Source organism: Carcharhinus amblyrhynchos, chromosome 11 (genome assembly GCF_965287045.1).
Source record: "Carcharhinus amblyrhynchos chromosome 11, sCarAmb.v2.hapA, whole genome shotgun sequence".
Lineage (NCBI taxonomy): Eukaryota > Metazoa > Chordata > Chondrichthyes > Carcharhiniformes > Carcharhinidae > Carcharhinus > Carcharhinus amblyrhynchos.
The window spans coordinates 66,706,386-66,730,488 of NC_137334.1; the positions used below are offsets into that span (position 1 = coordinate 66,706,386).

The 24,103-nt window shown below is 39.7% G+C and overlaps 1 protein-coding gene across 2 annotated transcripts in view; it reads right to left on the reverse strand.

The window, feature by feature from the left end:
* nckap5l (NCK-associated protein 5-like) overlaps positions 1–24,103 on the reverse strand; it is a 567,643-nt gene that overhangs the window by 529,447 nt on the left and 14,093 nt on the right. The window contains exon 1 of one of the 2 annotated variants that reach the window (XM_080199316.1): positions 21,402–21,452. The exons of the other annotated variant lie outside the window; for it this stretch is intronic. The gene's annotated coding sequence lies outside the window, so the exon portion shown is untranslated. Of the gene's footprint in view, positions 1–21,401; positions 21,453–24,103 lie in introns of those variants that run through there. 2 annotated transcript variants of the gene reach the window in all.

Genomic DNA, 24,103 nt, shown 5'->3' on the forward strand with positions numbered 1-24,103 from the left:
TACCTTTCTGCTGCTTGTGCTGAATAACTATCACACAAAAGCACATCTGGAATCAAAAGCTCATGCCATTTAAGCAGCAGGTTCAATAGTTTCTTGATACATTCAGTGACTGGGATTGCCCTCTGTCTCAGATCCATTCTGGTAATGTCCTCTTCCATCTGTCTGATGGCCAGCTGGCAGGGCAGATGGAGGTCAAGATGAGCCATCATAGCCTACTGACCAGTACCATCTTGTATAATGTATTAAAAGGTCACAATGTCTCTCACTGCACTTTGAGAATAGTGTCCCACCTGCAGGGTCTCCTTATATATTGCAATAAAACATTCAAATAATTGCAGGGTCCATTATCAGTATAAATTATCCAGACACTAACTGCAAGTCTTGTCACTATGAATTTGAGTTATATACCAGTATATCAGTTGTAATATTCTCTGCTAATGCCTCCATTGTTAGGTAGTTAAGAATCCTTTAGTTTACAAGCATGTGTGTGTTATCAACTGAAGTATAAAAGCCATAATTTTTAAACGGATGCTTCAGTCAATATGATCAACTTATTTCACCAACTAAATCACTATATGAAAAGTATCCATCCCAATCATCCTTAATAAATGTAGTATCAAATGTTGTTTTATGGTTTTATTCATATCAAAAGTAGACAAAACCTGATCTCCGAACAATTTAAACCAAATTGTTTATTTTAAGTAATGATCTAAGATTTATAGCATGTGACCTCTGGTATATCTGGCTTCTGAAATAATGTTTCAAGTTTTCAAAGATGTGCTCCAAATCAATCATAACAGCCAAATGTACCTCACCAAAAATGCTCAGCTTCTTCCCATGATTAACACAAAACTTCATTCAATTAAGTTGCAAAAATAGTTACTGGGTCAACTCTTGCTGCCAAACCAATGCTGAGACTAAATGGTGCTCAGCGTTATTTATTCACAAATGGTACTTGCAGACCATTCTGCAAGTTAGGCACAAACTTAAGATTCCAAATTTATACACTTCTGGATGGAACCTTTGCACGCATGCTGTGGGATGTTTTTACTGTCCACTTGCATCTGTGAAACAGGCATGCTGATTACTAATTCCTAGACTCAAATGTTATGCAGATCTGAACAATAATTTGATGAGGTCTACTGCTTATAAGTAAAATATCATGCATGACAAGAAATGCACAGTAAACAAAAATACACTAATTAGCAACTGGTAGGAACTAACTGATCATATCTGAAAAGTACACTGCCAACTTGCCTACAGAGCAATCCACTCTGCATCTACTATAACTAGTTTCTCTCAGAAATCCTTGAGTTCAGTAGTTTAGTTGCGACATATAAATCCACTTGTTGACATTCAATTAACTTCTGGCCAATATGTAACCACTTTGTTATGTTGGATCAAATCACCTCAGTAGAATCCCATTGTAGCAGTTTGTACTTACTGAGATGTTTTTGTATGTGTCAAACTGTAACACGTGTAAAAGAGCTCTTTGTCATAGTAAGTTTTTTTCAAGATGATATATTACCAGGGTGAAAAATTCATTCATTCTGGATGATATCAGAACTTCAGACTTACACATATCAGTAAGGGTAAAAATCTTGGGGGTTTTTTTCCAATAGTGTTGCAGAGAGACGAGGACAGATAGACCAAAACCCCCAATTCCCTTCCCTTCTGTCTGTCATCAGTGCCATTTAGTCTTTGAAAAGGCAGATGTGTGTGTTTCTAAACCTCTGTTAGTTTGCGGTCAATTTAAAAAGTACCAGCAGCATTCTGTGGGTTTGAATAGAGAGGATTATTTATTCACCCACTCACTGCCAATTATCTAAACACAATGTCAGCCACACACCACACACTCTATATGCTGGAATTCTCTGACTGCTCGCTAGAGGTGGATTCTCTGATCCTGCTGGCAGTTTACTCCTGCCACGGGTTTCCAGGCAGCATGGGGTGGCTATAATAGGAAATCCCGTTGACAGCAACAGGAAAGAAAAGATCCCTCTGCTAGTGTCCAGCACTTCACACTGCTGAGAAACCCTCTGATGGGAAGCTGGAGAATTGTAGCCGCAATTAGGGAAGATAGTGCACCTCCGACAAGTTTTAAACTGAAATAGTAGTTTGCAGTCCATGTGTATTTGTGTGTTTCTAGTGAAAAAAGGAGCATTTGCCCACTCTTGAACAATAGTGTAATAAGTCTTCAGAGGTAGAAGTCCATTCACGAAAATCCCTTAATTTACAATTCTACCAGCAGTACACAGAGTTAGCAGCCTACCTTTGGGACTGCCAGAGGAACTGGTACTCCCAGTTGAATACAAAGAAAAGATTCTTTGATCGATGCACCAATTGACTCCTTAGTCAGGGAGTTCATATTCCAATAGGCCAATCTCAATGGCCTGATTGAAGTCATTACTGATAGTTAATTCAAATATCTGGGGCCAGATATCAGGACTGCCAATGTGTTTCTACAGGCAGGCCATGGAGTCAGACACTCATGGTTATTTTACCAGAGGATCCAATTCCTTCACAGATAAACTTGTAACTTTGGAATCAGGCTGGGAGGCGTTTTAAAAGACCTTTAAGCCTCTTGGATTTTAAATGACAGAGGCAGTGCAGCCTTTCTCTGTGGCTGTTGTCTTGTTGGTGTCATTTTGCAGGCTGGTCACAAGTCTCTTCTGGATTTGGGGTAAAAGGCTTTTAGTATCAGAATAACACTGTCAGTCACATGGTCAATGGCCAATGATATACAATGGAATGTAGATGGTGGCCTTTCACATTTAACATGTAGATAACTGGCCTCATGGCTTTCTTTTGATACATTGCAAACCTGGAGGCATAAAGTCTAGGCCTGGCATTCTCTGGCTATTTATATCCACATACTAATAGTGAGAATGGAAAATTTGGTGCTAAGCTAAGTCCCCATCTGCTGCAGGAGAACTGAAGAATTCCAGCTGCGAGCGAGGTTGGATTATCTGGCCCTAGGAGTCCATTGACTATTTTTTGGAGTAAGCTTCAAACAGCGGCAGTCATGCAACCCATAAAGGAGCGCTGTCCAGGCATTGTCGCTTAAGGAGGAGATCACCAAAGATTATGGGTGGGGTTTTTCTCACTCTCCATGGCGTATTTGGCAGTGGCAGGAGTGTTTCCTCTGAACGCAATCCTCGCCACCAGGAAACCCACAGCGGGGGTGAACTGTCAGCAGGACTGTAAGGTTCCTCTGGCGTGAATGGCAGCAAGATTTTGGCAATTAGAACTTAATAATCTGCGTTGAAGTTGTAAATATAATCTATTCTACTTAGCAGCCATCTTAATAGTTAATAATTTCCAGTTCTGGCCTGCATTTATTTAGCTCCCTGGCTGCTCAAAGTCTTATACTTGCCCTCTAGCCAGCCACTAATTCTGCTTTGTCCGGGTGGGAGACTAACAGGGCTTGTAAGATAAGATTTGACAGCTAGAATATCCAAGACTGGGCCAGATGGTTCACTTTCACTTTTGCTCCACTCCCATGCCTCCCAGACAAGAGTTAAATTAAGGCATCTACTATTTTATGAATCGTTAGCATCTCCATTCACAATTGCTGTGGATAGTTTGTCTGCCTGAGATAACAGTGTAAATCCAAATGCATAACTCAGCATTGCTCCAACTATTGAGGGGTCTGATGCTAGTTTGTTCTGCGTAATAGCTGTCAAGTCCAGAAAAGTCCAAGATCTAATCTGTATTTGGAATCCCAGCATTAGATTTCCTGTCCTTAAATCTTGTAGAAAAGGGAGGATGTGACTGTCAAACAGAGCCAGAATTAGAATCATTGAGATTAGGGTACATTCTCATTGTTATATTCACTGGTAGCTATGGACAACGGAATTAGATACTTGAAAGCAGCTGCAACTGCATCTCATGAATTACCAAGTTAAGCAATTATTTTAATGAAGTTGTTTTTTGCCTGTACATTGGGTTGTTAACATATTTATAATCCTACAAAAATGACAGCAAGCATCATTGACTTGTACTGGAACAATTTCACGCTGGCCAAATACAGGTGAGTTAGTAAAATTCCAAATAGGACTACACAAGGAGGTAGTAGTCATGTTTCAGCTATCCAAAGCCATGGTTAGACCCATCATGGAGAAGGGTGGACAATTTTGTACACTCCTCTATAGGAAGGATGTATTGGCCTTGGAAGGTCTGAACATAGGTTTACCAGAATGAACTCCATGGCTGGGATTTTAAGGCCTGGTCATACTGTCTCTCGCCCCCAGCACACACAGTGAACTATTAAAATTGCCAGTTACTTCAATGGGACTGTAATAACCCACTCGGTCAGAGGAACAATAAAACTCTGGCTATGGGTTAAATTACATGGGGCAATTGCACAAACTAGGGTTGTATTACTTAACATTAAGAAGGCTAAGGAGCAATTTGATCAAAGTTCTCATGATACTAAAGGGGAACATATTGGGTAGTTGGAAATAAATTATTTCTATTTGTTAGACAGTCAATGATCAGGGGGCATAATCTAAAAACTAGAGACAGATCTTGCAGGGGTGAAATTTGAAAATAGTTTAACAGACAAAAGGGTAGTAAAAGTTTGGACCTCTCTTCTGCAAATGACAGCTAATGTTAGAACAAATATAACTTATAAATCTGAGATGGTTAGATTTTTTATTATCCAAATTGAATCAAGGAATATGGGACAATGGTGTATATTGTTAGATCACAGAACAATAATGATCTCACCAAAAGACCAAACAGGCTTGAGGAGCAAAATAGTCTATCCCTGTTTGTAGTTCTTGAAGTCCTACAAATTTTGAAGTGTAATTCATACAAAATGTAAACATGTTTGAGTAATGGAAAGGGAAGGTTTCCTCCAGGTGCTCCGGTTTCCTCCCACAGTCCAAAGATGTGCAGTTTAAATGGATTGGCCATGCTAAATTGACCTTAATTTCAGGGGACTAGCAAGGTAAACACATATGGGGTTATGGGGATAGGGTGGGATTGTTGTCGGTGCAGGCTTGATGGGCCAAATGGCCTCCTTCTCTACTGTAGGGATTCTATGGTTAGTATCTGTCCGCAGTGTTTTAATGGATCACTGCTTGAAATCAAGTGCATTAATACATGACAGTTTTTCCAAATAATCAACTACTTTAAAACAAAATGTCATTCATGGGATGTCAGCTTCACTGCCCATCCCTAATTACCTTTGTAAAGATGGTAGTGAGTTCCCTTCTGGAACTACTGGAGTTTGAATCTTGAAGGTTAGTGCACTGCACTAAAACATAGCTTTCCCCATTACTGATTTTACACAGTGCATTAAATGGTCAAACCACATTTTTGAGTTTAACATTGAACTGTTCAGCATGAATAGTTACACATTGAAAGTATGCTGCATTTATTGAAAGAACATAAAAGTTTCCAGTGTCAGTTATGCTTCCTTAAGGACACAAACTTATGCATAGAACATATATCAGGTTAAATGTACTCTTGCTTAGTAAGTATACATTTGGAAGAAATCATTTTGTGGTTGATATGTGAATATGGGATTTGAAAGAATATTTTAGATTCAGATCTATCAAAAGAGAATACAAAAGTGGGAAACTTGAATTTGACTGTGAATTTTAATTACAGCTTGCTAACATTCAGAAGCCAGAAATGGTGCCAAGTAAAAGCAGAAAGAACAATCAAGCGTGTTCTCTGCCCATTCCCACATGATGCTAATTGTAGTCCTGCCTGCCACCCCCAGGAAGTGTTTGGAGGCAGCCACAGAGTCTGCCATGTGCAGGGGAGGGCTGTTTAAAAGACCCACCTCAGTGCTCTGTGACTTCATCTCAACTGTAGTAATGAGAGCAAAATAAAGGATAGCCTTTTAGCTCCCACCCATGACCTCCCACACAATCCCTATGCCCCATCCATGGCAACTTGTGCCACCCCATGCCCTCTGCCCACTCCCAAGGCCCCCTTCTGTCCCCCTTGCCAAACTATGGTCCTCTACCCACCCCTCCAAAGCCCCTCATATTCTCCATGACAAGCTATGGTACTTGCCCATTCTCACACTGTACATTCTGTACAGCACCAATAAATGTTCATGTAACAATAAGATATGCAAAAACACTAAGGAAACACATTCATTCTGACAACTTTTGACTTTCTTAAAATAAAACTCCTTTGACTACAGACTTTTAAAAGTGTCAGTCATCTAGGTCATTTAAAGCATCAACAGCAGAAACTACAAGCACTTGGCACTGCCATTCCTTATACAAATAAATATTGTACAACTGGCAGAGTAGCTCAGAAAATAAGAGCTATCAATTTGGCAATGTTTTCCCTGGGACACAGCTGCTTCAACATTCTAATGGATACCCGGACTCTCAAGGATGCACAGCCAGTTTGTTGAAACAGCTGTGCATATAGGAAAACATAGCGTGGTTGACAACTCTTTGTTCAAATGACCTTGAATCGAACATTAGATCAGAAGTGGAGATGAAGTGGGGGGTCCATTAATGATTGCACAATGTTCAGCACCATTGGTAGCTCTAAGATAGTAAGTCAAGCCATGTGCAGCAAGTCCTAGGCAACATTAAGGATTGGACTAATAAGTAACATGTAAAATTTATGTCACACAAGTGCCAGGCAATGACCATCTCTCAAAAGAAAATAACTTAATCATTACCACTTGACATTAAATGACATTACCATCACTGAATGCCCCATTATCAATGCGCTGGGTGTTATCATTGATCAGAAACTGAACTGGATGTCACATAAATTCTGTGGCTACAAGAGCAGTCAGAAGTCTCACAACATCAGGTTAAAGTCTAACAGGTTTAGTTGAGAGAAAAAGCCACTAGCTTTCAGAGTGCTGCTCCTTCATCAGATGAGTGGGATTTCAGTTCACAAACAGGGCATATAAAGACACAAACTCAATTTACAAAATAATGTTTGAAATGCGAGTCTTTACAGATAACCAAGTCTTGAAGGTACAGGCAATATGAGTGAAGAGAGGGTTAAGCACAGGTTAAAGAGATGTGTATTGTCTCCAGCCAGGACAGTTAGTGAGATTTTGCAAGCCCAGACAAATCGTGGGGGTTACAGATAGTGTGACTTGAACCCAAGATCCTGGTTGAGGCCGTCTTCGTGTGTGTGTAACTTGGCTATCAGTCTCTGCTCAGCAACTCTGCGTTGTTGTGTGTCATGAAGGCAGCCTTGGAAAATGCTTACCCGAAGATCCGAACGCCCATGACCGCTGAAGTGTTCCCCAACAGGAAGAGAACACTCTTGCCTGGTGATTGTCAAGCAGCGTTCATTTATGAATAAACACCGATGAATGAACACCACTCGACAATCACCAGGCTCTTCCTGGTGATAACAAAGAACAAAGAACAACACAGCACGGGAAACAGGCCCTTCGGCCCAACGAGTCCGCGCCGCCATCTTAACAAAGCATTTTTCCTACACCTCCCTTGACCCGTGTCTATGCTTATGGTACCCCCATTGGAAACCAGATTCAGGGAGAATAATTTAGGGATCACCAGGACAATCACCAGGCTCTTCCAGGACAGCAGATTGCCATTTGCAAGCTCCCCTTCCATCTGCACACCATCCTGGCTTGGGTCTATATTGCTGTTCCTTCACTGGGTAAAAATCCTGGAACAACTTCTCTAACAGCACATACACCACAGGGGTTACAGTGGTTCACCAGTATCCTCTTCCTATTGGGGAACACTTCAGTGGTCATGGGCAATCAGTCTCTGATCTTCAGGAAGCGTTCTCCAAATCAGCCTTCACGACACACGACAACGCAACTGAGCAGAGAGATAGCCAAGTTCTGCACACATGAGGACGGCCTTAACCGGGATCTTGGGTTCATGTCACACTATCTGTAACCCTCATGATTTGCCTGGACTTGCAAAATCTCACTAACTGTCCTGGTTGGAGACAATAAACATCTCTTTAACTTATGCTTAACCCTCTCTCCACACATTGTCTGTACCTTTAAGACTTGATTACCTATAAAGACTTGCATTCCAACCATTATCTTGTAAATTGAGTTTGTGTCTTTATATGCTCTGTTTGTGAACTGAAATCCCACTCACCTGATGAAGGAGCAACGCTCCAGAAGCTAGTGGCTTGTGCTACCAAATAAGCCCATTGGACTTTAACCGTATTGTGAGACTTATTACTGTGTTTTCCCTAGTCCAATGCTGGCATCGCCACATCATAGCTATATAACAGGCCAGAGACTGGGAATTCTGCAACCAGTAACTCATCTTTTCAAAGTCTGACCGCCTTTTACAAGGCGCAAGTCAGGAGTGTGATGGAATACTCTCCACTTGCCCAGATAAATGCAGTTCCAGCAACATTCAAGAAGCTTCATATCATCCAGGACAAGGTAGCCATCCACCATCACCAAGACATGCTGTCAGTGGCAGTACCATCTACAAGATGAACTGTAGGAATTCAACAAAATCCTTTCGACAGCAACTTCCAAACCCATGATCTCAACCGATGAGAAGGTTTAGGGCAGCAGATGCATGGGGACATTGCCATTTGCAAGCTCCCCCTCCATTTGCTCACCGTCCTGGCTTGGGTCTATATTGCTGTTCCTTCACTGGGTAAAAATCCTGGAATTTCTTCTCTAACAGCACATACACCACAGGGATTACAGCGGTTCAAGCAGATAGCTTCCCACTACTTTCTCAGGGGCAATTAGGGATGGGCAATGAATTCTGGCCAAGGCAGCCTTTTACGACACATGACAACACAGAGTTGCTGAGCAGAGACTGATAGCTAAGTTCCGCACACATGAGGACAGCCTCAACCAGGATCTTGGGTTCATGTCACACTATCTGAAACCCTCACAACTTGCCTGGGCTTGCAAAATCTCACTAACTGTCCTGCAACAACCACATCCTGTGAAAAAAGAACAAATAAAAAGTAAAACCGACTTACAATTCACTATTGCTTATTTTGGACTAACACAGAAAACAACTTTCACTCCCAATTTGTTTCGTAAGAATTTTTCCAACCTTCAATATACCATACAAACCTGGGGTATTTAATGCTGAAACTGTAGCATTGGCGTGAAATAATTTTGTTCTTGAATCAGGTCAGGTCCTGCATTTACAACTTATGCTTCCATGTGTGATAAGCTGTTTAACAACTCGAAAGTGGGTTGATATGAGAATCATCAGATAAGATTATTCTTGTGTTTTAAGAGACTTTAAAATAGAGCAGTGTTTACCTAGGTTTGATAATAAAATATGTGCACACGCAATACAAAGTAATCTGGATTGCATCACTTCAACACAGAACAGACTTGAAAGTAAGAGACTGCAATATCCATAAATCAGTATATAATGTCACAATAAAGCATATATGTGTCAATTAACAATTACGGATGAAAGCTCTGCATGACAGTGGCTAAGAACAGCTCACAAAGGCTGTTTATTTCAACTTCCTTCCCTTCAGGGTCCATATTAAAAAGCAAAACCTCAAAAGACAAGCGGAGGCAAATTCAATCACGGTTTTCAAAAAGGAATTGGATAAGCACTGGAGGGAAAATATTTGTAGGGCTATGGAAAAGGGTGGGGAGGTGAGCAAGAGCAAATTGCTCTTCAAAAGAGCTAGCACAGGCTTGATGGGCTGAATGGTCCACTCTCTATGCTGTAACCGTCTTATTTTTCTATAGATCACTAGACTGGATGAAATGTATCCAAGGCTATGAGAAACAAGGAAGGAAATAGTAAGTGCCTTAAACCTAATTGTAATTTTCCAATCTTCTCTCCCTATAGGTGTGGTGGCAGATGACTGCTCTTGTACCATTGATGAAAAAGAGAGAGACTGAATAATTGCAGGACTTCAGCCTAACTTCACCAAATTACTGGAAAAACCTCTGAGTAAGCATATGAATCATCATTTAGAACAGGAACAGCTCAATCAAGGGTTGTCAGCATGGATCTGTTAAAAGAAGATCATGTCTGACTAATTGAATTTTAGGAGGAAGTAACAAAGAGAGTCAACCAGGATAGCATATCTGAAGTAGTCTGCAAGGATTTTAGCAAGACTTTTGACAAGTTCCCATGTGGAAAATTGAACAGATAAGCAAGAGCCCAAGGGATTCAACTGAAAATGGCAAGTTGGATCCAAAATTGGGCCAGTGTTTGGGAGGAAAAGGAATGATCAATTGGTGGTTTTATGATTGGAAGACTGCTTTCAACATGATATTGTGAGGACTGGTCAAATGACCAGAAAAGTGATAAATTGAATTGAGTTCAGAGAAGTGTGAGGTAATGCATTTCAGGAGGGCTAACAATACAATGAAATACCAATACTGAACCCCAGATCCAGGAGGGTCAGGGCAAGATATGAACCAGATAGGGGGATTTTCCAAATTTTGGGTCTTGTGGTGTCAGGGTGGAAAAGATTTTTCACTAAACTGTCTATTATTGAGTAGCATTTAAGTCATTTAACATTTTTATTCCCTCCCTATGGTTAGTGTATCTGTCAGTTCTCTCTTCACTGCTCACGACTTTGTCGCACATTTTCCAATGGTATTAAAATGTGAAAAGAAGTTATAATACATATTTTATTATAATCATCACTTTTTGGCCTGGGACCTGGTTTTTGCCAGAGGCGTCCAATACATGGAGCAGAGGGGATAAGGGGTCCAGTACATGGAGCAGGTATGATTCAAGTAACCCACTAGAAAGGTTTCATTAAAACAAATCTTATTTAAGAACACTGTTAGAATGCAGCAAAAAGAATTAGCATAACTTTTACTAATTAAAATACTTAAACAAGACAATATAATTCTTAGCTGCTGGCTATCTCTATTGTTCCAATTTAGCAGTACCCCATAGCCATAAATCCCTTTTTTAGAGCCAGTTAGCACATGAAAACAAATATGCTTATATGGCTATTCAATTTCTGGCCTTTTGACATCTCTGGAGAGTGATCCAAACAGATATTTGTCTTCTAATTCTCATGCAGCAACCTCCAGAGAAAGCTTTACCCCAAACAGCAGAATCTCAGAAAGAGGTTAAGTTTCAAGCAGATTCTACCCTCCAGACCTCAGAGGTGGAAAAGAGAGGCATTTCTTCTACTCCCAGCATTTGAGCTTGAGTTCTCTGTGTAAGTCTAGCTGTCATGATGTGAATATGCCGGCGTTGGACTGGGGTAAACACAGTAAAAAGTCTGACAACACCAGGTTTAAGTCCAACCGATTTATTTGATAGTAAACTCTCAAGCTTTCGGGTTTGTCCCTTCGTCAGGTGAATGGAGAGTTCTGGCCTCAGACAGAGCATATAAAGCACAGACAACTTACAGATTACTGATTAGAATGCGAATCTTTACACCTAACCTGCTGTTCAAGTCCTAAAGTGGCTGACAATGTGAGTGGAAGGAGCACTGATCACAGGTTAGAGATGTGTATTATCTCCAGACAGTACAGTAAGTGACAGTACAGCTTGTGAGTTTACTATCAAATAAATCGGTTGGACTTAAACCTGGTGTTATCAGACTTTTTACTAAGTCTAGCTGTACCCAGTCGTATGACCTTATCTGTCAATCAACCTAATCAAACCCTACTCTGCATTATCCCAGGGTAATCACAAAATAACAGGAATTTGCATTAGTTGAGATTAAAAAAAATTATAGCAAGTAAGATCAATTATGCTGCTGCAGTAACAACATAATGCTGCTGTATACAGACAGAACAGCTCCAATAATTAAACAAAAACTGCTACAATATATCCTGCACACAAAAAAATGACGTACATTTCTTAGAGGCCACAATATCATCATACTCTGCATAAGTGAATGGGTTTGAAAGAAATTAAAATCAGGTCCAGAGAACTAGTGCAATCAAAACTAAGAAATAACAAGGAGCAAGAAAAAAGTACCTTATAGATCCCTTTAATACTAAATGTTGGGTGGAGAATAAATCAGTAAATTAGAGGACACTTAACAAGTGTAATACAATGCTCACAGGGGCCTTTAAACTTTACATATACTGGGAAAACCAAATGACAAAATTAGTTTGGAGGATGAGTTCAATGAATATATTTGGGACAGCTGCTGAATCTATGCCTGTATAGCACAGTTTGTAGAGAAGTATCCATATAAAATCTTTATAAGAGAATAGATTGTGATACTTATTTACTAGTTACCAGCAATAATGCTATATAACCGATACTTTCAGAATTAAGTGAATTCTTAATCGTGTGAGTAGTCTGCTAAACAAATGATAGGGCCAGATAGCAGGCAGGATTCTCTGGCCTCCCACGTTGTATTTCTTATAGCGGGAGGTGGCGTGCCATTTGGGAGGAAGAATAGGCAAGCAGTTTTTTAAATAGTGAGAGATGAATCAATGTTGGTATGCAGACAAACTTGTTTCCTTGTATGTAAATCGCAAAAATTTAACCTGCAGGTAGAGAAAACGAGTTATTCATCAATTCCCTGGTCCAACCTGACTGAAGGGGAGCACTCCCTCTTTCCCAAGTATTGGGGAACTCCTGCCTCCCACATCACCCCCACATTCTGAGTGTTAGTAGACCATTCAGTTAGGAGAAAGAATCAGCCATATATACTGATAGCTAGAGACAGAGTTAGTCCAACCAAGATCCTTAAATTCAAACAATAGTAAGATTAACCTTTTTTGCAATGGAGTAGATGTACAAGAGTTAGGAAATCTTGCTCTGAATATAAAAAAGTTCTGGTGGGACCACACTTGGAAAACTGTGTGCAGTTTTGGTCTTCTTATTGAAGGATAAACTTGCCACAGAGAGGGTGCAACGTAAAGATTCACTAGATTGGATTTACTGGGATGAGAAGGTGATCACGTGTTCAGGGATTGAGAGAATGGGTCAATGATCCCCAGAGTTTAGAAGTATAAGAGCTGATCTCATCGAAATGCATAAAATTCTTCAAGGTTTTTGGGCTATTTCCTCTGGTGAAGTGTCTGGAGTAAAAGGCAATAGTTTCAGGGCAAGGAATAAGTCATTTAGGACTTACATGAGGAGACATTTCTTCATTTAGAAGATTGAGCTCCTTTGGAATTCTCTACTTCTGAATATTCAATTGATCATGACGTGGAGATGCTGATGTTGGATTGGAGTAAGCACAGTAGGAAATCTCTCAACACCAGGTTAAAGTCCAACACGTTTATTTGGTATCACAAGCTTTCGGAGCACTGCTCCTTCATCAGGCGAGTGGAAAGTTGGGTTCACAAACATGGCATATATAGATAGAGACTCAATTGCAAGATAATGGTTGGAGTGCAAGTCTTTACAGGTAATCAAGTCTTCACAGGTACAGAAAACGCAAGTGTAGAGAGGGATAAACAGAGGTTGAAGAGGTGTGAATTGTCTCAAGCCAGGACAGCTAGTAGGATTTTGCAAGCCCAGACCAAATGGTGGGGGTTACACATAATGTGACATGAACTCAAGATCATGTCCACGGCTGGGCCATAGAAGACAGAGGGTTGTGGTGGAAGGCCATCCTCATGCGTGTGGATTTCAATAGATCAATAGATTTTTAAACACTAAGGGAATTAAGGGACATGGGGAAATGGTGAGAAAGTGGAGTTGATTTAGAAGATCAGATATCTTAGTGATACACAGTAAGCATGAGGAGCAATATAGCCTCTTATTTATGTTCTGTTCTTTCCTGTTGCAGATTCTGAAAGAGGCTGAAGCAGTTATAGTGTTGCCAACATCTCTATAATACTTCATTGAAATGAGTCTTCTTCATGTGGAAATGTAGATAGACCAAAGAATGAAAAACAGTACAGCATAGGAACAGGCCCTTCAGCTCTCCAAACCTACACCAATCACGTTGTCCTATCGAGACCAAGTGTTTCTATTCCCCATCTGTTCATATGCCTATCAAGATAACTCTTAAATGTGGCTAACGTAACTCCTTAACAATCTCCCTTGGCAGTGCCAAGTTCTATAGTCTCTCCAAAGTAATCATGTCCTTTTAGTAGTGTGGTGATCAGAATTGGACACTGTATTCCAGATGTGGCCTAACCAACGTTTTGCCAACTTTTATACTAAATGCCCTATCTGATGAAGGCTAGCATGCCATATGCTTTTTTCAGTACCTTTTCCACCTGTGCTGCCACTTTGAAAGATCTGTGGACCTGTACTCCCAGATCTTTGTGTGTCTATGCTCCTAATGGTTCTGCCATTTATTTTGTGGCTCCCACCTGAATCAGTTCTGCCAAAATGTATCATCTCGCATTTGTCTGATTAAATTCCATCTGCCTTTTTTCCTATGTATATGCTGCTTTATTCTCTGATAACCTTCATCACTATCCACAATTCCACCAAATCCACAAACTTGCTAACCAGCCAGCTATATTTTCTTCCAAGTCATTTATATATATATTACAAGGAGCAGAGGTTCTGGCACTGATCCCTGCAGAACATCACTTTAACCTGGTGTTGTGAGACTTCTTACTGTGAACACCACTAGTTACAGACTTCCATTCAGAAAAATACCCTTCCGCCACCACCCTCTGTCTTCTATGGCCAAGCCAGTTCTGAATCCATTTAGATGGTTGGCATTAGAAGAAGGAATCAGGGGAATGAAATATGTTATGCTCACCTATTAGTCATATATGCTGAGGGCTAAATAATCTAACTCCAATTGAAATCCTCCAGTTCAGCACAGAATGGGTGGCGACTGATGTCAATGACCTTCCAGATCCACATGGCAGCTGGTGGATTCTCTGATACTACTATTGCTGATTGTAAAATATCCAAGGATGTCTATGACAGCTAAGTCACAATAAACTAGGAACAGTCAGCTAAAATTTCAACCTTATCTTGCAATTTTACTGACCTTTAATTTGATCCTTGAGGTCTAGTGCCAGAGATTGTTTCAAATTATTAAGGCAGCAAAAGATCCATTCAGCGGGCAGGGCTTTTTCTCCACAATCAGCTGTGGATTCTGCTTTTGCTCGGCTGTTTAAAGAGAGGCTTTAGTGTGAAATTGCAGCAATTCACATCCAGTGCAGCTGTAGTATAAATGGGGCTTTTGATAGCTGCTTTCCCTTGACCCTTCACCTCATTGTGAGTTTTGACACAGAGACAATCAAGCAAACCATGACATCCACTCTCTGTAACATTGGCACTCAACCCTCACATGCTGCTCTTTTATGTAATTTGCAAATGTTTTCTTTCCCACCCTGAAAGTAACTTTTAGTATTTTTACTACTCTTGCTATCCATAGGTATGGGTAAAGCTGACGTTACATACATGTAACTGAGAAGGTAATGAAATGAAAACTGTAGAAAAGATAACATTGATTTAATATCCTAAAACACAGTACCCCATTTATTAGCGTACAATACAAATGCACTTACACCAGGCACTGCTGAAACATGCAGTAGAGATTCTTGGTTTTATTATTGATACAATGGTATAATAGCTCAAACTCCAGTAAAACTATTGAATTTACAGCAGTGAAAGATGCTATTTGACCCTTTGTGCATGGGCTGGTGTTAGTTCTTAAGCTAGAACTGTCTGTTCTAACACTATTATCATTGTACTTAGAATAGTTAGGATTGTGAAAATATACATCTAATAATGCAATGTCATGTTGAATAGGTGTTCTACTCCTGCAGCTGTTCCTTCAGCGATTGCACAAGAATCAAATGAATTCTTAGATATGATCTTTTAAATCACTTTCTGTTCTGCCTTCAGGGGTACTGCTGGTTACTCAAAAAAGCCTGATTATTATAATGACAAAAAATAAGGAGGACATGGCTAATGTATTCATTGATAATGCCAATTAGATATTATTTTCATTGAGTACAGAATACTCTTGGTTAACTGAAGGAGTAAGTAATAAAAACAGAAAATGCTGGAAATACTCTGTGCAGCTATCAGCATCTGTGGACAGTGAATCACAGTTGAGATTTTGAGTTAAAATATAACTTATCTTTCCAAATCTTTCAAGAGTAAAATGTTGATAACGTTTTATGATCAACCAACAGATCAACAAATGTTATTCTGGGAAGTTAATCTTAGATTCTGAATATCATTCAGCAAATCACCTGATGGAATACACAACAGAATGCCTTTCCAATCACTGCCATTGCAATTACCACGGTGCACAGTTTGTCCAGCAGCCAAATCGCTGGCTTTTAAACCATTATTTTAAAAGTTAAGCCTTTTTTTAAGAACTGAATCTGCCTCAAAGTTTCCAGTTATCACAAAAATGCACCTTGCATATTCATCCATATTGAAGAAATTTAAGCAAAATTAATTGTGCATTTTAGTTTCATCAACAATTGCATTGAGATTGTTTCAAAGAAATTGCCATTACTCAAAAAAAAATAGCCTGCCCTAATTCAGTTTGGGATTGGAAAAGCTTTCTGGTGTTGACATGTAAATTTGAATATTTATATTCATGTTTGGTACTGATCAATTTTCAACTTATTTCTGACTTAGCTTTAAGTCTAATCCTTTTATTCCCCATTACAATCCAGAATTGCCATTTTCATTTTGATTCCTTCAACCCAGCTAGTTTTCATTGTACAAAATTGCAGTCCATAGTTCGTATTTCATAGAATCCTGCAGTGCAGAAGGAAGCTATTTAGCCCATCAAGTCTGCACCAACCACAATCCCACCCAGCCCCTATCCCCATAACCCCATGCATTTTACCCCAGTTAGACCCCCTGACACAAAGGGGTAATTTAGCATGGCCAATCCACCTAACCTACACATCTTGGGACTGTGGGAAGAAACCAAGGCACCTGGAGGAAACCTACAGACATGAGGAGAAAGTGCAAACTCCACACAGAGTGATCCAAGACAGAAATCGAACCTGGGTCTCTGGCACTGTGAGGCAGCAGTGCTAAAATCACTGCGCCATCCAATTTATTTGCAATTCCAATTTAAGAGATTGAATTTTGGTTGTTGACTTTTAGCTATATGAAGGCAGGAATTGATTGTTAATTTGAATTTTCTCTTTTGGGTTAGGAGGGCAGAGTTGGGACAATTCCTGGCTCCACAAACCTGACCCAGAAATGCCCAAGAAGTTCGAATTTTCATTTCAGTCAAGGTGATCAGCACCAGGCAAAAAATCTAAAGGACATTTTGAAAAAAAGAGTTTGGGTGGGGATGGGGAATGAAAGCCACCAGAGTTGTAACAGCCTTGCTCTGTACCAGTTGCTGGCACCTCTGAGAACAGGAGGGAAAGCCACCAGTCTGCATATTACACATGCATAAAATGCACCAATGCAAAACATGGGACAAACAGCATTCTGGATGGAGGCAATCTGGAATCCAGGACAAATGCCACAAATATGGCACAGTCCCTTATTTTATGCAATCACCTCGAATTCCAAGGTGGTAGGGGGTGGATGGTGCCGAGTAAAAATTAACCACCACATTAGAAGTTTGGATTGTTGTTTCAGGGTGGGAGGCCAGGAAGATGAAAATGGGAGCCATGATGGCCCTGGAGAGAGTTCGGAGGCTTCCAGGTATGGGGGCAGACTGGGCAAAAGACTGGGATTTTCTGAGCGTTTTGTTGAAGCTACGGGAAAACAAAATAGCTGTCTGGATCTCACTCATCACATCCCCAAATACTTCCCATGCCCCATTCGTGCTAAGCCATTGCCACTTTACCTATCCTCCATGACCTCTCATTCACTCCATGCTAACCCATATACATTCAATCATTCCCATAGCCTGTTATAAACCCATGCCAATTTCGTATCAACTCAAGCCAACCCATTCCCTCATCCACTGTTTTCCCTTACATTTACCCTGTTTCTGAGCAAATCCCAGTGCCAATACTAAATCAGGGCTTATATACAAAACGACTCAATTGTAAGATAATGATTGGAATGCGAGTCCTTACAGGACATCAAGTCTTTACAGGTACAGACAATGCAAGTGGAGAGAAGTTTAATCACAGGTTAAAGAGACCTGAATTGTTTCAAGCCAGGACAGTTAGTAGGATTTTGCAAGCTCAGGCCAAATAGGGTTCACACGTAGTGTAATATGAAACCAAGATCCTGGTTGAGGCCAACTTCATGTGTGCGGAACAACGCAGAATCGCCAAACAGAAACCGATAGCTAAGTTCCGCATGCATGAGAATGGCCTCAACCGGGATCTTGAGTTCATATCACACTACGGATAACATCCATCATCTGGCCCGGGCTTGCAAAGTCCTACTAATTGTCTGTACCTGTAAAGACTTGATTACCTGTACAGACTCACATTCCAACCATTATCTTACAATTGAGTCTTTGTCCATATATGCCCTGTTTGTGAACCCAATGCTCTACTCACCTGATGAAGGAGCAGCGCTCTGAAAGCTTGTGATACCAAATAAACCTGTTGGACTTAAATCTGGTATTGTGAGACTTTTTCCTGTCCCAGCTCAGTCCAATGTTGGCATCTCCACATCACTGATACCAATGCAACAGGGAATGCCAATGATTCCTCTGCTATTACCTCTGAATGATAGGAAAGTCCTCAGTTGCTAAATCCACTTTTGACCAGTGATATTGCTAATTCTTGGGCATCGATCATGGGTGCAAAGTTGTAAATAAGGTTTTATGAAGGAAGACCATATTGTATACACGAAAAATATCTCAAAGTCACTCTCTTTGCTAACTATGCACTGCGTGAGGCACAGGGCATCAAACTGTTGGAAAGGGTTGCTGATTTGACAAAAACAGAAAGTTAAATTTAGTTATTAATAAAGATTTCATATTCCAGGAATTAAAATCTATCACTTCAGCAATAAAATTGCCAGACAAAAATAGATAGCTGCCTATTCTTAATATTCACCATTTCTCATCTACTGCCAGGTCAGCCATTTGGGGAATATTTTGTTCCTTGCATAAGGAACAGTTCAGATTGAAGCCTCTTCTTCTCAATGAGTTCATGCTATAGACATCAACTGGAATCATTCTGAACATGAGTTAATTTGTTCTTGAAATTAGATTTCAACAGCAACATGCAGTTACATTGTGGTTTGCATTGGCCTGAAGCATTTCACAGGAGTGTTATGAAACAACATTTGGCACTGAGACACATAAGGAGATATTGGGACTGGTTACCAAAGGTTTTCTCAGACAGGTACGTTTTTATGAAGCGTCTTAAAGAAGGAAGAGAGAAAGGAAGAGAGACTACAATATTTGCAGAGGGTATTCAAGAGTTCAGGTTCCAAGCAGCTGAAGGTACAGCCACCAATGGCAGAGTGATGAAAAAGGGGATTGCTGAAGAGGCCAGAATTGGATGAGCACTTAGAGCTGGAGGAGTTTACAGAGATGAGGAGATGTGAGGTCATGGAAGGATCTGTAAGAATGAACGGGAATCTTAAAATCAAAGAACATTGCGGAGCTGGAGCCAATGAACGTCAGCCAGCGTAGAGTTGAAGAACTTTGTGCAACTCTACACTGGCTGACGTTCATTGGCTCCAGCTCCGCAATGTTCTTTGATTTTAAGATTCTCATTCATTCCCATTTGGCAAACGCTTACATCATAGTTAAAGCAAGAAAATCATTTCTTGAGACCACCAAAAGTTCTGTCTGTGATGCAATGCTTCATTCTGTTTACCTTAAATTTGATGGGCAGGAAGTGACAAGCTAGTATACGAAGCCTTCACTTCTGTCCCATTGGTCTGCGCGAGAAGCTATGTTTCAATGCAACAGCATTGTCCAAACAAATGTTACTGTGGCTGTTGAACATTTGTAAATGATGCAGCCAGAAATGCTGGCTGTGGATGAAGCAATCATTTATTGATCCAGGTATTGTGCACTCACAGGCGTACGCTTTGTTCAACACAAATCCTGAAAGAGCATCATTTGCATGCTGATTTGCAACTTTGGAATGCTTTTCACTACCCCTGTTTATTGCCAGTTTCCAAAAGGAGGCAACATTTGTTTCCTATAATTCCAACCACTGCGTAGTTGCCCACAACATGTTATGTTTTAGCCATCCCCTAGGAGTGTAAAGTTCGTTCCCTTCCCAATAGTGCTGTGAGAACTCTAGTCATAAGGAATGTAGCAATTCAAGAAGGCAGCTCACTAGCTGAAGGGCAAGTAGGAATTAGCCATAATTGCCTTGCCAGTGACACACATCCCATTGACAAATAAATAGAATTGTGTGCCACCAAGAGTAATATCAGGTTCTTGCCCACAGAATAGCATTACAAGTAAGGGGTTTAGTTTCAGGATGGAGGGAGAAGGCAAGAGAACAGAGAGTAGAGTAGCTCTTCACTCTCCATATCTAGGATGAAGAAAATTTAATGAAATGTCTCTTTTTATTTAAATGATGCTTGCTAGTTTAACGTGTCGTTAACTTTGAATCACTTACTTCCAATAATCTAAGTAAATGAAAAGGCATCTGGTGCAAGGTGCAAAGTACAACGTCTGCCTAGCAACTGTACACGTCTTGGAGAAAAATTAGTCACTTCAGAACCATTGTTTCAAATGTTTAGACTCCAAAGTAGACAGTACGACATTGCCACAATGTCAAACTCATGTTTTAATGTTCAGTACAAACCAGATGACAAAATGTAGAAAGTTTTTATGTGAACTACAAGCAGAATAAACAACTGTAAAACAGTTAGCTGTGTGTCAGCTGCAAATTTACAACAAATGCAAATTTGCTGATGCATTGCAAATATGGGCAAGAGCCTGTGCTTTGTTGGTCTTGTAACCTTTTTCATGCTGCTTCTTCAATTCAGGACCATCAATACCATGACACCAGAACAAAAGCGCAAGGCGCGATATAGTCGTACAAGACCGTAACACAACAGACTTCATAATAGAAAGTTAAAACGAGTTACAATGAAAGCCAAGCAGAATGTATACAGGCAGCTTTAGCTTACATCAAGTGAAAGGAAAAAGAAAAGCAGCCATACAATTAACTCTTTCATGGGTTCTCATTATGCAGAAATGCTCAGAACAGCATTAAGATCCCATTTATTAGCGATGAGTATTGATTATGTATTTTAAAAGATATTTTGATGTCCGCTAAAGCTATCTAGATTGCAATTTTTTTAATCTACAATATCATATAGGTAATATCCCATGCTTTAGATAGAAAGCAGTTTGTTCAAATTGACTTATAAGCTATACCAGTAAACCACAGAAGCACAACTTTGGCAGTAATGATAAAGACTCATAAATCCATTGATTAAAAATGTTAAACCAAACTATTGGAAAATATCTTCCCACTGCCATAATATATAAAAACAAAAGAGAAAGTCAACTACCATCGGGGATGTAATTTACTAGTTTTTGTACTAATGAATCAATTCGCCAGATACAAAAATATCAATACACTTGTCCAATAACTAAGTTCAATTTTTGGCAGTCTGCTTCAGATCAGAGGCAGAAACAATCTATATTTGAAACGACAGATGATATTGAGGACTTACCTCCACACTAATAGAAAGTGATTAAAGTCACACTATAGTTCCATTTGTTCAAACAAAAATGGTTCTGTGAATAATATCCAACTCATAGGCATTGCAAGTGAACTAGCGAATCCCACCTGTCAGACAATTCAAAAGATGAGATTGGGATGGTTTTTATCCCTTTTTATGTCCTCTGTATTTTGTCTGACAGCACACCAGAGAATGTATACTAACTGGTATTTCCCCATTTTACTACTAACCATTCATAACTTCTATCTTCTTCAATCAGTCACACTGCACAGAATTAACCGCGGATCAATGACATAAACCCAGCCCTTTAAGCCACGATCCCCCAATGGCATTACTCTGATGTAACAGAATTAGGGATGACTTAGCACAAAATTTCATTAGGGCATTTATAATTAAATTACATTTTTGAATAATTTATCAATGCTGATGAGGCTTAGAGTTTCACATTGAAGCATTTGCTTCCTTATGCTTATTTATGGCTTCCTCTAAGTAGAAGCAAAATCATTTGAGAATAACCTTAACCCGTTCAATACGTGACTTGTAGCGAAGAGAACAAATTAATTTGTACGTTTCCAAAACTTGTGGTTTTGTAAGACATTTCCTTCTTGCTCATCCTCCAGTAATGTAATGCACCCCTTCAGGTTTGGATTCACCTGTAAACACCTGCCTTCCATGAGTGACTCCACTAAATACAGCCCTTGTGAATTTAAAGCACATTTCATGTGTTGTCTAGGAGTCAAACTTACAAATACCTACACAATTATAGTGTCTGACTGTGTCGACTGTTAACCATCAAGCTTTAATATCCTTCAATGTTTTTTAACTAATCAAAATTAGTTAATTTGTTCTGGACAATGTATACTAATTCAAAGAAAAACTTCTCTATTCAATAGCTTTAACAAATTATCCAAAATATATCAGCACTGTTATCCTTCTTCCAGACATATATAAATTGCATAGAACTGTACCTAATTTAAAACAGATGACTGGAATACTGAAATGTTCCTTATCCTGCTATTGAAAAAGGCGAGGTCTAAAGGGTCATCAGCTGCCCCTTTGAAAAAATATAACTTCTTTTTAAATTTCCCAGAAGTTGGTTTATTTCAAAATGATGTTGTGTACAGCTTCTCTTGAACTACTGTCTTTATTCTGATAGCATTTGACACTGAAAATAAATAAACTTATATCCTTAAGGAAATTTGATTGCCAATGAACAAAGGTGTTAGAGGAGACCAGTGGTATCTTTCTCAAGGATTGTTTTCTACCCTGTTCAGTATTTTTGATGTTTTTATTTCTACAAGCTTGACAGATGGTTTCCAATTCTGAACTCCCTTGGATGCAGAAGTCACTTAGGAAGAGTTTTATGGACTTAAAGGCTGGCTTACAATCATCTGATTCAGGCAAAACCCTACTTGAATTAGGATAAAACAGTAACACAAGTTGAAAGAGATCTTATTGAATCTCAGACGTACTGAGAGGAAGGACTTAATGAAACAAATTTTCCCCTTTCGCCCGCCACAGGAATCGGAGCAGGTGAGGGACAGACCATGGGAAAGATCCGCTGACTGCGAGCAGGATTTCCTGGTTTCAGGACGAGCGTGGCTGGAAAATCCACTCCAATATTTTAGAGGCTGGATCAATAGCAATGAAACAATACGAGTTATTTTCACCTGAATGGTTTAACACCACATGGACTGCAGCAATACAAGAAGATGGCTCATCTCCTTGAGGGTAGTTAGGGACAGGCACTGAATGCTGGTCTAGCCAACAATACCCACACCCTTGAAATAGTAGAAATAAATTTAAAAATTAAAGGAAATTAAATTAGTTTTCACATCTGAGTAATCAATCAAATTAGTTTTGATCTGATGGGGGACTGTTGGACAAAGACAATAGACAAAGATGTTCTGGTTAGGTCAATTGGCCATGGTAAATTGACCCTTAGTCTTGGGGTATTAGCAGTGTAAATATGTGGGATTATGGGGATGGAGCCTGGATGGAACTGTTGTCAGTGCAGACTCAATGGGCCAAATGGCCTCCTTCTGCCCTGTAGGAATTCTATGAAAGTCACTCACAAAACAAAGTCCATTCTAGATAGATACATTTGGAATGCATGGTAGTCAAGGCCTCATGTCAAGCAAACATATTTTTCAATTGAAGAATCAGTCATGACTTCCATTTCAATATTATGTCCAGAAATTCATATAAAAATATACAACATAAAATCTTTAGAACTTGAAACTAGACAGATTTAGTTCCATGATGTTGACATTTTCTATGCCCTTGTTGTTTATTTTACCTGTTTCCTAAATAACTCACAGTAGAGCTGTTTCATTGAGTCAGAGTGTGCCCAAATCTGGATTCCAGCATTAGGGCCGCACACAAATGGGCCATAGAATTCACTCTTACACGTGGACAGCAGTATGGCAACAGTAATACATTGGCACACACTGTTGCCTCAAGACACTTCATGCAGATCATTGTTTATTGGCCTGACAGTATTTAGTGAGCCAAACTATAAAGAACTGTTATAAACCAACTTTGACCAAAATCAGTAATAAAACTAAAAGTTAAATAAAGAATTTTTAAAAATAACAGACGGATTTTTTTTGGAGTTTGACTAAGCACGTGATAAAACATTTGTAGAAATGCTGACAAACAAGTTCAAAGGATCCAATGAATGATCCTGTCTG